Source organism: Euprymna scolopes, chromosome 8 (genome assembly GCF_053919585.1).
Source record: "Euprymna scolopes isolate OS-2025 chromosome 8, ASM5391958v1, whole genome shotgun sequence".
Taxonomy (NCBI): domain Eukaryota; kingdom Metazoa; phylum Mollusca; class Cephalopoda; order Sepiida; family Sepiolidae; genus Euprymna; species Euprymna scolopes.
In genome coordinates this window covers 100,294,180-100,311,738 of record NC_136489.1, presented here as the reverse complement: position 1 = coordinate 100,311,738, position 17,559 = coordinate 100,294,180, and the positions used below count along the sequence as shown (strand labels likewise).

General features: G+C 34.3%; 1 pseudogene; it reads right to left on the bottom strand.

Moving 5' to 3' along the window:
* Nucleotides 1–16,420: 16,420 nt before the first annotated feature.
* Nucleotides 16,421–16,539, bottom strand: LOC145284109 (5S ribosomal RNA; annotated as a pseudogene).
* Nucleotides 16,540–17,559: the final 1,020 nt, after the last annotated feature.

The window sequence follows — 17,559 nt, the reverse complement described above, 5'->3', positions numbered from 1 at the left end:
ATTGGCAATAGACTCACTACTTCTCAAAGATTGAAAATACAGAGTGGACCTCCTAGAACTGTACAGAGGCATACCTCAGTCAACATGAAACAAGCTCTCGGAATAGTGGCTTAGATTTTAACTATTGTAATGACCAAGAGAAAAAAATGTGGAATCTGTTTCAGTAGTAACATCAGAAATACTAGCAACAAGAGAACCAATTTCTGTAAAATAATTAAAGGATGTTTATTGGTTGTAATACTAAATAGTAATTGGTCTCTTCTATCAAAATACACAATCTCGATTGGATGCCAAAAACAAGACTTTAACCAAGAAGAAACACTTCCTGTTGAAGCCGATTATTTTGCTACATGAGCAAGAACCTATGCGTGACCAGCTGTGAGAAACTCAAATACTTAAACGAACTTTTGTCATTCACAATTCGACTAAACCGACTGCTTAGGATCAAATTTATTTAACGCTTCACCGCTAGGGCATTCATCGATTATCAACAAACCACACAAAAACAATTATGATTTTAAAACTTAAGACTTATCACCAAGTAATTCACGTACAATTGCACACATGTACAGACATGACGCCATTTTGTTGGTCTAGATCTTCTTAACACTTATTAATTAACTATTATTAAGTCTTTGTTGTCCCACAACATATTTGGTGACACCGTCGTCAATGCTCCATTACAATCGCCTCTTTTCAACTGCTTACGTGATTGGATTGTTAAAAATCCATTTTCTACGTAATTTTTGGAATTAATTATTTTATGAATCGAATTCTGCTTCACGAAAATTTTCTCTAAGTATTTTTATTCGTCTTTTCTGACTCGGACATATAAATCTTATTGCTGGCGAGAAACACCGATCACAAAAGAAAACATATAGATATACAAGAACTACATTTATCGGGTTAAAAAATCCCGTGTCAGTAACGCGGTCACTAACCTCTTTAAATGTAAAATGTTTTCACAAGTCGCTACTTTAAAATTGTCGTTCAACCGTTTGCACTAAATGTTATTTCCGCGTCAATAGTTAAATTGACTTTTTTTATTTGTTGTTGCCTGTTGCAAAATAAGACTTCACTGGAAAGTGCTGATCACTTACGTATTATGAGTGCCTAAGTAGAAATTGCGAAAGCCAAGAAAAATGGTCAGATTTCTTTATTTAATTAATCTGTCATGGTATTGATATATATTGATTCTCTTCGGACTATTACATTTATCAACATTACATATATGTTCAATACGTTGCCATGAAGGCTGGAGAATAAGGAATTTACCGCGACCATGTGTTCTGCCCGGCGTTGCCTAGGATAAAAAATTATAAGATTACACTATTAATTTTTGTAATGGATATATATTTATTCTCTTCGGACTATTACCTTTATCAATAAGGTAAGTTGGATCTATGATTTATCTTATCGATAACATCACAGCCTATATTTAAATGCTAGCAAATCTATCACGAACTATCATAGATCTAGTTATGCAATTTCGAACAAAATACAAAATCAGAAGCTACCAGACGTCCATCCTGGGCCCAACTCTTTTCCTGATCTACATTAATGATCTTCCAAATAACATCCTTTCATCACTTGTAGACATTTATGCTGATGACACTACCATTTATGGCAGCACATCTAAGACAGTAAACGACCAAATTCTCTTCGATTCTCTGTCCTCTGATCTTGAGCACGTGGTACAATTGGGAAATGAGTGGCTGGTTACTTTTAATGCATCTAAAATCAAGCTTCTATCTTTACATCATCAACATTCTGATCCACATCTGGCATCAATTAACATGAATGGCTCGCGTCTTGAGGAGAGCTCAATTTTGGCAAGCTTCTGGACTTGACCTTTACTCCTGATCTTAAATGGAACTCGTACATCAAACCTGTTGCCAAGGCCGCTGGAAAAATGGTCGGATCCTTCTATCGATCCAGTAGATATCTGACTGCTGATGCAATTCTTTATCTATATAAGAGCCAGGTACCTCCAAGGATGGAATATTGTTGCCACATCTGGGCAGGACCTGCTAGAAAGGACTTGCCCTGCCTTGATAGAGTTCAAAATAGACTTCGGAGCCTCGTAGGAGATGTCCTTTTCTCTTCCCTGCAACCTCTATCTCACAGAAGAGATGTTACGAGTTTGTCTCTGCTGTATCGTTATTTTCATGGAAAGTGTTCGACTGAGTTTCAGTCTATGGTCCCCCCCCTCGCCAAATTTTCAAAAGAAACACTCGTTTAGCTGAAAACACTATTAATTATTCCCCTCACTTTTTATCTGTGCCTAAATCTAAACGTAGATTCCATGAACAAGGCTTCTTTCTTAGAACTGCACACCTGTGGAATTGTCTTCCTTTTTCCTGCTTACCAGCTGACTACAATATTGTTGTCTTCAAGTCTAACGTAAACAAGTTCTTGATTAGCCGTTCCACTTGTTAACAAATTTACCGAATTTCCATTTACTAACGATTACCATATTGTCCAATTTCTACTATACACTTTTTAAGTTAAGATTTGTTATTGACATTTGTTAACCATATTAACTACTTCGAAACGCTGTTATTTTTTCCGCTACCTTAGCGGTTTTTTAAAGAGTTATAAGCTCTTATTATCATATATATATATATATATATATATATATATATATATATATATATATATATATATATATATAGATCGCCCTTATTTTTTATGGGACGTATTTATTTATTTATTATTAAATATTATCATTAAATATACTAAACTAGCGGGGGTACCCGGCGTTGCCCGAGTGTTTGTTTCCGGGACGGGAGTTTTAAAAAATGTTATGTTAGGTAAGTAGGAAGGATCAAACCCGGAGTCATGAGTAAAAGTAGGAAAATAAAGTGTGAAAAAAAAAAACAAAAAAAAAAAAACATCTGCAACGTTAACAGTTCGGCCACCAAGAAAAGTCCATTCCAGTTTTTTAGGAAAAAAAAAAAAAAAACGACTACGGTAGGTCGGCGCGAACGTGAAAATATAATGTTAATTGTCCAGCACGCTAACCACTACGCCACAGAGCACTGCAGCTTAGTTTAGTGATTTTAAATAACTTCACATGAAAGAACTACGAAGCCAAACCGGTGTTCTCTTTTCAACTGTTCCTTGTGAACGATCCCCAAACGGTGTTAAGTGGTGGCAGGGGGAGGAGGAATTTATTAGAGAGAAAATATTTTACCACTTCCATTGATCTTAACCGATTTTGGCCGTGACTTCTCAGCAGAAAAAGTATAGAAATCTAAGATTATCGAGGAATTTGAGAAATAATAAGCCTATAACACACCTCAGATATTGTTCTGCCGTTTGTGCATATTATATTTGCATGAAATATCTTGATTTTTAATCCTATTAATGTCAAAATCCGACGGGAAAAAATGAGTTCATTTTATTTTAATATATATATATATATATATATATATATATATATATATATATATATATATATATATATATATATATATATATATATATATATAAGAAGATAGAAGATAGAAGATAATAAATACTTTTACGCCCGTAAAATGATATTTAATGATATATATATATATATATATATATATATATATATATATATATATATATATATATATATATATATATATTTGTGTGTGTGCATGTATTGTTTTTTAAAATATCATTATCCGCTGGCACGTGTTTCGTCGTCAACGACATCAGTGTATGTGTGAGTTCGTTTCTATTAACTCGAAAACGCTTGGGCCGATTTTATGAAATTTTACACAAAGTGTGAATTCGTTTGCTACGTTTTCCTCCCAGACCGAGAATATTTCTTTAACTATAAGCAAACGGTCAGTTCTATTTTTCTTACACCTATTATCATTCAATTAACCAAGTGAATAAAGACGTTTTTTATTCATCCACGGTCATCTGTTGGGAGGTATCTCAGAATGAGCGCGAACAGAGTGTGAGAAAGAGAGGCAGACATATTTAGAAGCGGATAGCTTAATTATTATTAATCATTAGATCATCTGTATATAGATGTGGTCGATCCGAAATTTCGACGATTAAAACCCTTACACTCACGCACAATCAGCATACGTAACGTCCGGGAGGTTACTTATTTGATATTTGCGGGCAACTTATCTACTATACAACCTGTACATAGCTCATACCTACACATAATACCTTATATAACTAATATCTATACTAACTAATAATTATACTATCTAACATACAAAATTATTAGCTGGTCTTTTTAGTGGTGAATTTAGTGTTAAAATACTGGAAATTTGATGAATAAACAATTAAGCAAAAGTTGTAAACAACGGGTTGGAATGAGAAAAAATACCAGTTTATTAAAAATAGTGCAAATTTATATTTATTTATGAATATAATGAGCATTTAGTTGAGACCAAGAAACTGTTCGTCCGATAACTAAATAAAGCACCATATAAAAGTGAACTTGACAATTTGTGCGCGTGTTTTTTTAGAGTTTTAAGAATCGATTTAGTTGCTCCCGGTTAGTGTGAATGCACGCTGACATACCAATATTTTGATACACTAATACCATTTTAATAGAAACATCGGACGCGAAAAGCAAACTGGAACTTGCAAAATTCGTTGATTCTTGGCCTGAAGGTCAGAATCACAGTGTAGTATCTGTTCTAATACTGCACTTCATTTTCTCTGCTTTTAGTTAGTGGAGGAGAAATACTTCATGACTGAGACAATTTAAATTTTTGTTCCTATCCGGAGGGTCCCTTTTTGGGGAGCTGGATTTCCCCACATTAAAGGCTGACCTTGTGTCTTACTTTGCCCTCGTGGGGAGGCAAGTAAATAGGAGCATTAGTTCTAGTCTAACTTGAAAGTGCCTCCTTGAAATCAAACGCGGGTCTTTCAAAGAATTTCGGGGAGGGAGCATTTTAATTAATATGTTCGTTTTTGATTTATAGAACGGATCCATCATCGTCAAGTACGTCTGATAGGTTTTCGCAGTCTTCTTAATATGCTAAACAGGGGAACATGGTTTTCAACTATGAACCGCGCCCTACGTGCTTGTGATAATTGTGTGACACGATTATTTCTGTCGTTTCATGAGATTTTTCGTGTCATTTGTTGACCTAAAACCCCTTGAAACGGATCAGTCACTTCATTGTCTTTATCAGATAATATTTCAAACGCAGATTAGGAAATCCCAAATTCTTTATATCACAAATTCCTTAGTTATCGATCTGGCTAGTCGCATTAACTATACACATAAAGTGAAACATGTTTTTCTCGCTGAATTATCTAAATTGGAGACTGATAACAAAATCGTCTATCGCTATCGCAGACTTGGCATTCTGAATTTGAAGGCGTCCTGGAAAGAATGCTATCGAGCAAGCATTTTTTTCACAATATACTACTGAATTGTTCGTATCTTCTTTGGTCCCCCGACAAAAAGAGGGTTAACCTGTAAATTCACCCTTGTCCGTCCGTCTGTCCGCACTTTGGTCAATAACTACGCTTTGGAATCTTTTGAAATTTTGTACAAAAATTAAACATGACATAAGTAAAAAGTAACAGAACGGATTTCCCGGGAAAATTCCGGTGCCCCCCCAGGGGTGCCCTTCGGGTTAAAATGGCTAAAATTACATTGAAATTTTGTGCTTATTAAAAAAAATTGATGCCTTGGATTTTTATAAAACTTTCTGAAAAGTTGTAACTAACTGATTTCTATACAATTTTGTTTGTCTATACTTCGCGATAACTCTTGGATGTGCCCCAGGGGCTCTTTTAGGTCTAATAAAAACACTCTATTTTTGGGACTATTTTACCATATTTGTCCAAAAATTCCTGTGTATGTCTATTTAGCAGTATTGCATGGTGCTGAACTCAAATTTAAATATGTTAAGGTCTTGAGGACTTTTGGGTCTAAATGGGGGGAAGCAAATGATGGACAGTCATTTCGTTTATTTTTGCATGGTGCAGAACTCAAATTTACATATGTTAAAGCCTAAAACTGTACCGTTTGTTCATTTTCACCAGGATTTGATGTCCCCTGGGGACTTTTGAGGCTTAATGGGGAAGGGAAAATACTGAACAGTCAATTTTTTATGCCTCGTTCACTGTGCATGCTTCTCGTGCTTTATTCACACTTCCATCCCTAAAGTTTTTGTATCTGCAAGCGGTAAAGGGACACAATGGTATTTACGTTAATAGATCCATTCCTTCGGTAAAGGAGATTACTTATGAAAAATAATGTGCCAACATACATATAACCAGCCGTAATTTGTAGATAGTATTAAGAACTTGTTATTTGAATAGTGGCTTCCCCACTCTGGGTCCAATGTCCTATTATATTTTACAACATACTCTAGTGGGGTAAAATCACTTGTTATTGTTCGGAGTAATCTGCCACTCTCATCGCTATTTATACTAGTTGAGAATCCGTTCCCAGTTACTAACCAGACAGAACAAGATCTACCTTAACATCTCTAGATCCCTTTTTCCCGAAATGAGGTGTACTTCAATTGTTTATTAAGCATTGCACTTTCCCATAAGGTATCCGTTTTTAGATGGCTGTCAGTAAGTCATCTCTAGCAGGGAATACCGATACGTCTGCTTATAGATTTTTCTAGCTGCTGATAGCAATCAGATTACGCGCATCGAAAGAACTTATCTTTCTCATCTTTCTGCCTTGTGTCGCACCTTGCTTTAGTAGGGAAGAACATAAACAAGTAGGATAATGTTGTATTTGTCAACAGCGATTAGGAGTCACTTATAGTTACGATCCTGATTAATGTCGTATACAAATATGTTGTCAATATATGTGTATGTAACTTCGAATATTATCACATCCATGGTTCATTAGAAACCAGCCATATCTTTCGTGAAAACAACCAAGTTCAGCGAAAATTGGTATATCTGCCTGCCAACGTAAAAAGCAGTAGACGATTTATCTTTCGTGTCCAATTTTAACAGATCCGCTAACACGTATTTAGCAGCAGCAACAGCAGCCGTATGACACATATGCATATGATCTTGCCGGTGTGCGAGCTGACGTCATAGCAGAAGAAGAGAAGGAAAATAAAAGCGTGTAGAAAAAAAAAGATACCGCATGGTGAGAGGACCAGCAGGGCGTGTCGGCGTGAAATGGACGTGTAACTACGTGGTGGCGTGAAATACTTTCACAACACGTGTTCGACACATCAGGCTTTTGTCAACTCCATAGTGAATTAAAAGATTTTTAAAATAAGGAGCAATGCGCTGTTTTGAAAGTACCGTTAATAAATGCCTTTTATTTCTACTAGAAAAAGAAAGCTGAATTAAATTTATTTTCTTTTTTCTGATCGTTTGCAACTGTCTCTGCATGCAACATATGGGCCCGTGTTAACATGTAAAACAATGTTACACAATTACCTGTTGAGAGGTGTTTGCTTACGTTAAGGAACTGAATTCTTTTATCAACCGAGATCAGTGCTGTTCAATGCAGAGTAATCGAGTAAGGATCCTTTAATAGCAAGCATGTAAATCGGTTTATCGAGTATCGATAATAAGTCGACTTTATTCTCAAATTTCTGCAATACGGAAGAGTTTGGTATATTTGGTTTATTATCTTCTTCATGAAGCATTCAGGTTATTTATGATTGAATAATTCGTTTGTTACCAATATTCAATGGAATACCTTCTGGTTTCCCTTCATATGCGGCACATCCTGGGAGAGTTAAGCTGAATTCCTCTACAAAACGAAGTTTCTTAAGAATATCAAATTTATAATCCGTCGCCAGTTATGCATCTCCTTAGACTAAATAATTTTAACGACGCTAAATTTTACAGCTTATTTTGCAGAACGGTCCTTCCACAAACAGCCTTGGTATTCTCAACATGTCACACTAATGGCATTGACCAGGCGCAAGGTCACTTAAATTCAGCGATCTAATAAAAACTGAAGTGTCAACGTAATTATGCTGTATATTGTAATTCAACATAAGTTGACATAATACCAGAAAAATAATTACAAACAAACCCCTTTTTTCAGTTTAGAAAATAGAATTAATGGCGACTAAAAAAAAAAGGACTTGTTAAATAAAAAGTGAATTTAAACATGTTTTAATCAGACGATGACGAATTTATATACATCATTTGGGTTGGAAAACCTCTGAAAACCGACACTTATGGATTTTGAGAGTCTGCCCCCCCCCCACAGGGTTGGCTATAATATTTGTAACAATGTAACAACGCGGTACGTTCAATAAGATTCCGAACATTTTTCGTATGAGCACTTTTATTGATAATACACGCATGAAAATGTAATCCATTTCGAAGTAATCTTCTCTGTCTGTAATGCACTTGTACCGTTCCAACAACTTATGGAAACCCCCATGGAAGTTCTCTTTTGTGAGCGTATCAATGACCCTCGCAACAGTTTCTTTTATCTACTAAATTGTCTCATAACGTTTTCCTTGAGCTTAGGGAATAAAAGTCACAGAAAACAAAGTCTGGGCAATACAGAGGGCGAGGGGCTGTCTTCATGCCAATGACAACGTCTTTCTTTCTGACATTCTCTGAGCAACTTGCAAAACTTTCACATCTTCAGTTCTTCACGTTGGCCCTGTCGGTGGGGCATTAGAATACGCCGACTGTCCCCCTGCAGAGGGTAAAAGTCCCTCAATGGGGGTCCTGGATATGACCTTAAACTATATCCAGTGGTGAGGCCCCAGCTTGTGGACTTTGGGGAGTGTGGAGCCACCCTTTAATTACCATTGCTCCCAGGTCCACTCTGACCCGGAGTAGTAGTACTTGCTAGGGTCCCAATTATGGGTTAAATAGAAACTGACGTGAAAACAACAAATATACTCTATTAAATAAAAATTTCTTCAATATCTTTGGATTCGGCATTAAATAACCCGAAAAGGGTTGATATGCCGTAAAACAAAAACAACCAACCAACCAACCAACCAACCAACCAACAAACCAATCAGTTCTTCACTAATAATTATGTGTACAATTCCCGCAATGTCACCAATCCCACACTGTTTTCAAACTGTACACTTATTCTCTCTATGAACACACACCGGTCCTTATACATGAAATTCTATATTTGGCCAATCAACTCTGGTGTTCTGACATCCATACTCCTCCCACATATCTAATTATCTCTCACAGACTCCCTGCCTTCCTTTGATCTTTTATGCCACTCAAAGACTGATGCTCGATTCATGCAAGATGGCCCAAACGCAATCTGAAGCATTCTATATATTTTTGTGGCATTGTTTCCAAGTTTAAAACAGAATTTTATTGCATATCGTTCTCCTAAAGTGCACTCACACCCAGATTGCATTTATGAATTTCACCAGCTGTGACAATCAGGCTTTAGTAGGGTGTATTCAAATTCCTGCTGCAGCTGTTTATTTGAACCTGAACTAAAAAAAAAAAAAATAAAATAGTCGTCATCTCATAAGATCTGTAGCTATACATACTGAATTTTCAAGGATCTACAGCAATTTTAAATACCTGTACATAAAACGGTACTCTTGCATAATTTGACCCGAATTCTCGTCAAGCATGGATCGGGCGAGAACGGCAATCATCGGTGTCAGCCGCGAGCGTTGTTCAAATGTTGAACCGCTAACTCGACTTTTATATATTTTATATATTTATTTTCTGTTATGATTTTAGTAATTTTTAAGGTGATATTAAGGGGGCGGTGTGACTTTTTATTTTCTGATTAGTTACTTATTTATTATTATATTTTTTAATTGAACTTTTGGGAGTTTGATTAGCCAAAGAAAAAACGATATCTACATGGAAGCAGACGACATTCGAATTGGAAGAAAGCGACTAAACCAACAACAACAAAAAAAGCTGATAAATAAATATATTTTCAAGCTCGCCAAACAGAAAAATGACAGGCAAGAAAATAAATCTATACATGTTAGAAAAAGAAATGAAAACATTGATGCAGACAATCTCATATTGTCAGGAGAAAAAATTGCTGTTACCCCCCTAAAAAAATATGAGGTGCAACAATTGTAAACACAAATGTTTACTTAAAAAAGATCGTGGGTAAAGGATGGTTTCTCCTGGAGATGTACAAATGGACAGTGTCACCAAAAAAAAATTGACTGAACAACAAGTCTTAAATACCAAGAAAAAAATCATACGGTTACAAAAAAGAAAACAAAACAAAACAAAAAAAACTTGTACTTACACCTAACAATTATACGGTTAAAAAATCTTTTCTTGGAGAAAAAAAAAACCAAAATGTTTGTTGATAAATATTTTGCAAAAAAAAAAAAAAATATATAAATAAATAAATACTAAAATGAAATAAACATATTTTCATTTTTCAAGGTAGGTTTTATTTTGTTATTTTTGATTATTTGCGGGTTTTTTTTCTCATTAGTCTGCGTCGGTTACGACGCTCGGCTGCCACCGATAACATCCGGTTTCGTCCGATCCATGCTTGACGAGAATTCGGGTCAAATTATTCAAGAGTACCCAAAAAAACATCTAGAAACTTATTGAAGGCACCTCGTAGTACATACCAAAATATTTCATATTAGAATTAAATGATGTTGCTAAAGTGTTACTGGTTTTCACACATGTTTTACACATTTAAGTATCGGCATTCTGATACTCGTTTTAAGGAATGACTTAGATGAGCTGCAGGATGAAAAGATATAGAAGTGGTTCTTGATAATGAGCCCCGGTTCGATAAACGAGCGTGAAAGTGTAAAAAATGGTCAGCTTAAAATTTCAAATTATTCAAATATTTTTTTGAAATCTAAACTAGAAAACTTTGATGAGATGACCGGCTACTCGTCTTTTCCTCGTGTTGTACACAGGAAGACTTGCACACAGGTATACTTGTTGGTACGTGGCTTCAGCCAGCTTTTTTCTGAAGAATAAAGCTGTTAGAGAGTATCAATACACAAGCGATCTCTAATCACACGCGATCTAATCTCAGGCAAGATAATTTTAACGATGTTAGATTTTGCTGTTTTATTTTTGCAGGGAAGGGTCATCGTTCACCCACACACAATGCCAGGTATCCCTAAATGGTCATCCGTTGTGTATTTACCAGGCTCAATGTCGCTTACCCTCAGTAATACTAACACGTGTATCAACGTGTTTATTCCATATATATATATATATATATATATATATATATATGTATATATATAATCATTGGTTTTTTAAGAGTTAAATGTATGCTATCTGTCTGGTTTTACTATTTAATACCAACTATGTTTTCACAGTTTAAAAAACTGATGGTTACTAGTTTGCAATCTGTGGTTTAATTGTAAAAAAGGAAATGAAAAAAAAAATAAAAGAAATATTAAATGTATATAGTTGCCAAGTTGCAGATATCTAACTCCTGTTTCCTGACCCATTAATGTAATTTTACAATTGATTACCGACTGAAGAAGTAATGGCCTTGCATGGCGTATGGGCATAGAACATTACTTACTAGGAATTAACTATTATGTTTTATTTGTAGTCAGACAAAGCAATAACCCATAATTTGGGCAGACGGAGAGGCGTTTGCTATACTTATTTAACCATAATAGTGTGTCATCTTCCACTAGTTTGCCCTTGCAACGCCTGCATTGACGAACTTTGTAAGCTTTCTGTGCCATTTAACGCGTTGGTGGCCACCCCGTTAATTATAAGCTTTAAAATAACTTTCTAAAGACATTCAATTGATACTATATTCGTCTATTCGTGTTGCCGTGCAATTAAACGAGAAGTAACAGACCGGAAAACTCTTAAAACAACGCTCTTATTTCCTTTAAGTATGGCATATCGACTCTCGCGTAGACCAGGTCACAAATATCATTATATATATATATATATATATATATATATATATATATATATATATATATATATATATATATATATATATATATATATATATATACACTGTATCACAAAAGTAAGCACACCCGTCACATTTCCTCGAATGGCACAATGAAAAGTAGCCTATCTGCAGCATATATAACAGAGTTAATTTATTTTCCCTTAAAAAACTCAAATATATACTGCAGACAGATTACTTTTCAAAAAATCATTTTTTTCAGTGTTGTCCCATGAAGAGATATACTTTAATATTTGAAGAAATGTAAGCGGTGTACTCACTTTTGTGATACACTGTATATATATATATATATATATATATATATATATATATATATATATATATATATATATATATATAAGATTAAATCGGAGTTAAATGAAATTTATAAGTTAATATAATTTAATGGGCTACATTCTAATGAAATCAAGACAAAAACAACCAGGGATAATGTACAGTCGTTTCAGAGACGACATCAAATATTACCTTTTTGGAATAATATATAGAAAAAGCAACTTGACCACAAAGTAAACGTGGTTCTTAAAACAATACAGAAATTCGGAACAAGTGTCGATATTTGACTATGCGACTGGGAAGACATAGGGGAAGTTTTATTGACAAAGATACAGATACAAATTTTGTGATAGCAGTAGGTTCAATAGCAACAATTTGAAATTGTTATTACGTGTATAATTTTGCAATATTTTAAAGAAGATGCTAACCACTATTGAAGAAAATGATTTTTGCAAAAATTAGAAAATAAATAAAAATATCGCCGCGCAATGTGTCCACGGTCATTGCTTACGTTGGATCCAGATTTCACGATCCAGATGTTTCAAATTATGGTTATGGCTAGGCTTCACGTATCTACGTTGTAATCGATGAAACTCTCTAGAAAAACTTAATTAAGAATAAAGGCTATCGTTAAACGCTTCACGAAATGGAAGATAGCTTTTTGTGTGAGTTTATGTGGCGGCAGAAACAGAAGCAAAACTATCTTTTCTTTGCAAAACTTAATGATATGAATAGACTTCATCCTCTTGAATAAATATAAACACGTTGTTTATTCCCACACGAATTTGCTATTTTCTACCTTTAGTTGCGGCGAGGTTATCAAAATCTTGCTATTGAGTTGTCTTCGTTTTCTTTGGGGAGACAATATCCCATTAACAAAATCAAGTCTAATAACTACGTCCCGACCTTCGCCTTCTTTAAAGCCTTCTTTTCCGGATTGGTTCAGTATAAATTTTTTTAGCAGCAAATATTCTCTCTAGAATGGCAATACCAGTCTGGTAGCTTTTGTCAGACGAAAATGTGCTTGCGTCTGAATGGAGATATGGAGATATAATAGGCTTACCTTTTCTCTCTTTAATATTCTTGTAAGAGAGAAAAGATATGAGAATATTACTTATGTTTTTGGTACCACACTTTAATAACGTCTGATTCAGATCTATCGAGGTCTAGGTTAGCCTAGTACATCCTACGTGGCACGAGTAAAATTAATATCCCGAATAGAAGTTTTGCGCGATTTTTGTTCCTTTTAGGGAAAAGCTCCCTACTTTATAGAATCCTCAGTTTTTAAACGATAATTAAAAGGTTTTGATTTGGGCGAGATATTTTGGGGTGAGCCGCTTTCAGAGAAATATTTTCAGTAAAATTTTAAATCAAATTTTTAAAATCAAATGTGAGAAAACGAGCGACATTTTATGCGATAGATAAAATAAAATGAGTTCAGAAGGCATATATTAAAAAATATTTAATACTAGCGGGGGTACCCGGCGTTGTCCGAGTGTTTGTTTCCGGGATGGGGGGGGAGTTTTAAAAAATGTTATGGTAGGTAAGTAGGAAGGATCAAACCCGGAGTCATGAGTAAAAGTAGGAAAATAAAGTGTGAAAAAAAACAAAAAAACATCTGCAACGTTAACAGTTCGGCCACCAAGAAAAGTCCATTCCAGTTGTTTAGGAAAAAAAAACGACTACGGTAGGTCGGCGCGAACGTGAAAATATAATGTGAATTGTCCAGCACGCTAACCACTACGCCACAGAGCACTGCAGCTTAGTTTAGTGATTTTAAATAACTTCACATGAAAGAACTACGAAGCCAAACCGGTGTTCTCTTCTCAACTGTTCCTTGTGAACGATCCCCAAACGGTGTTAAGTGGTGGCAGGGGGAGGAGGAATTTATTAGAGAGAAAATATTTTACTACTTCCATTGATCTTAACCGATTTTGGCCGTGACTTCTCAGCAGAAAAAGTATAGAAATCTAAGATTATCGAGGAATTTGAGAAATAATAAGCCTATAACACACCTCAGATATTGTTCTGCCGTTTGTGCATATTATATTTGCATGAAATATCTTGATTTTTAATCCTATTAAGGTCAAAATCCGACAGGAAAAAATGAGTTCATTTTATTTATATAGAGAAGATATGTTTTTAATGGAAGTTTACAGCAATAATAAAAAAATATAGGATGTTTTTAAATATTTTTAGAGTCCTTGTAAAACAAGGGGGATTCATTAGTTCAGATATCGACGAAGTCAGTGACGATAGTTTGATAGCAGTGCAATACACGGATCATAAAATTATATAAATTATATTTTATTAAAAGTTATTAATAAGAATCAATGTTTATTGGTTTTTATTAGAAAGAAAATTCAATGGGTAAGGTTACGAATATTTTAGTGAATAAGTTGGTTTTAAATGAGCAGACGACAACGCAGGGATTCCACCATTTTGTGTATGTTGTGTCTGTGTGTGCCTCGTTCTTTGTAAATGTGAGTATGCATATGTTGACATGCTAGCAGGCTCAAAGCCCGACGGAGGGGCGCGGAGGACACCGGTCCGTGGATTTCGGTTCAACTGATTTTAAAGGATCGAAATAGCCCCCAGAAAGGCGATTTCGAATAAATTCAGAAATTTCTTTGATTGGTCCAAAATGTAATTATATGTTTTTACTCAAGTTAGTGTATGTGCAAACGATGCGCGCGCAAACGAGTTTACGTATTTTGATTTTGGACATCGAAGTGTAAACATCGACCGCTACATCCTTATGAGTATTACAATAAAGATGTTACAATACTAAACACTATGTCAGGAATTCTTATTCCAATTTTGATCAATTTTTGATTTTATTCTAAAAATGTTTAAAATTTAACGTGTGACCTGAAGCAATCTTAAAAAAAAATTAAATTTAGGAAATGTTGCCTAATTTGGAATGGAACTATTTGAAACTATGGATCAAATTCAATGTAAATCTAGTATTTTTGAATTTCAAAATGAGAGATTGTCCTTGTATTATACCACCAAGAGATACTTTAAAATACTAAAATGAACTGAAATGTGAGGAATATTAATTAATAAATATATAGTATATATTGGTAAAATTTCACAAACGTCGGAGGTATCTGATTTTTCATAGAATTACGTCCTTTCTTTTTATAACTACATGAAATTAAATTAAATATAGATTATATTCAAACCTTTAATCCATAGTTGTGTACCGAAATTCATAAGGATCAGTTTTTTTAAAAAATTCCAGTTTCACTTGAAACAGTGCACAGTGCCACTTTGTTGTACTACTATCGGGGCCATAAGTTTCTGGGATATTATCTGGGGAGTTGAACAGCAAGATGTCTGTTCGAATTATACTTGAACTTCTGCATGTCAGTACAGTTGGGAAGGCAGGAACCAAGAACCCGAAAAAGAGTTCCAAAGTCTAGCAGTTCTGGGGAAGTTACTTAGTTTAGGAGATTATCTAATGCATACAAATATACAAAAAAACATATGGGCCTATATAACTTTGTATATTAATAGAGATAATTTGAAATGAAAAGCAAACGCAGTAGTAGATTATAAACTAAAAAAGCGATTGGATGAGTTGGGATAAAGTAGAAAAGATGGAAGCGTTAACACTTAGGGATTTAAAGTAAATCAACGCGCAACCTTTGTTCTGCTGTTCTTTTCAGTAGAATTTTCATTGATGTACAGTTTCCTGCAGGAAACTTATAATTAAAAAAAAAACACGTGATTATGTTAAAGAAATGGAACCAATAAATATGTTTCCGGGAGCGGCCATTAAATCAGCATAGTCAGTGATGCTATTTAAAACTTAAAAGTCGAAAACTAAGGAGAGTGTAAGTTTAAACTTATGCATTGCAGATCAATTAATGATACTTTAAACGTAAGCACCGCCGCTGAACAAAAATACTATTTAAAAATTTAGTGAAAAACGAACGTAAATTCTATTTGAAAATTGGGTATAACGAATTAAAGAGAATCTACATAATTTTAAAACTCCGTGGACTGTGCACCATTGTTTGAATCTTGTGTTCGACGATCGGGCAATTCCATCTTTTAAAAAAGGGATGACAGGTAAATTTTATATATATATATATATATATATATATATATATATATGTGTGTGTGTGTGCAGTCAGCACCAACCCTATTCAGGGTTTAACCGGCTTCCTCCGAAGGAGGAAGTTTCATGGGAGTATGAATTTCATAAGCGGCCCCCAGTCGCATGTATATCCTCGTTGGGGCAGATGATGACGTTAGGTTTTTGCAACTTTTTATAGGGAGGTGTCGACGTCCTCCTACATACAGAGCCTGGAATTCCCAAATTGGTCACCCATTTTAGTAATGACCAGGCTCAACGTTGCTTAACTTCGGTGACCTGACGGGAACCGGTGTGTCAACGTGATTATGCCATATATATATATATATATATATATATATATATATATATATCCGTAATCCTGTCTGTTTGTTTGTTTGTTCACAATTTGATTAATATATACAAAAGTTTCCTTACTTTACTCTTTCATTTATTTCTATATATAGCTGCGTTCTTGGAAACTAGATACAATAAAAAGATTATGTCATTTGCATATGACATTAAGAAAAATCGATTTTATTAAATAGCGGTATCTTAATTAATGTTTCTAGCGAGAGAATTGTTTTCAGTGTTTTATTTAAAATTGCTTTTAATACATTTTAAACAATAATTATATTGATAACATATTTATCTTTTTGGGGAATTATTATTTCAACATCGAATTTTTAAAAAACTTTTAGAGTTATTTGCCCCTTAGAATCTTCCGATCATTTCATTTGTTTGTTGTTATTATTCTTTAAACAGCTATACAGAAATCGCAAATTTTACGATGTGACCCATCGTTGTTTAATACCTAAAAAAATAGCATCTACTGCCCCCCTGTGAATTCCACAATTTACACTTTTCTTTCTTTTTTTTCACGTTAATCTCATCGATTATAAACTTTAATTTCTAATTAAAAAAAAGGTAAATTTTTACGACGTGACTCAGCGTCTTTTAACCCCTAAAAAAAATAGGACCTACTTTTTGGGGACCTAATACGTTTAAACAATCTTTATAAATAATATTAAAGAAGTAATTTCGAAAAAAAGAAAATTAACATTTTAAAGTTGGGGATTACTTTTCTATATAAATTTAACGTAAAAACGAACACCCATTTCTGACCACAAAGCATTTAACGAGATATATCATCTCTAGCATTTTTTTTTTTCAAATTTAGCGATCGAGATGGATGGGGCAAAACATGACAAATACAGTTTTTTTTTGTTTGGTGGGCGTGGGAATTACATTTGAAACATAAAATAGTTATAAATTTAATTAATTTTTTATGACACCATTCTGTACTTTCACCTTACACTTTTATAAAAAAAAATTAACCCCAGGATATGACAAATTCATT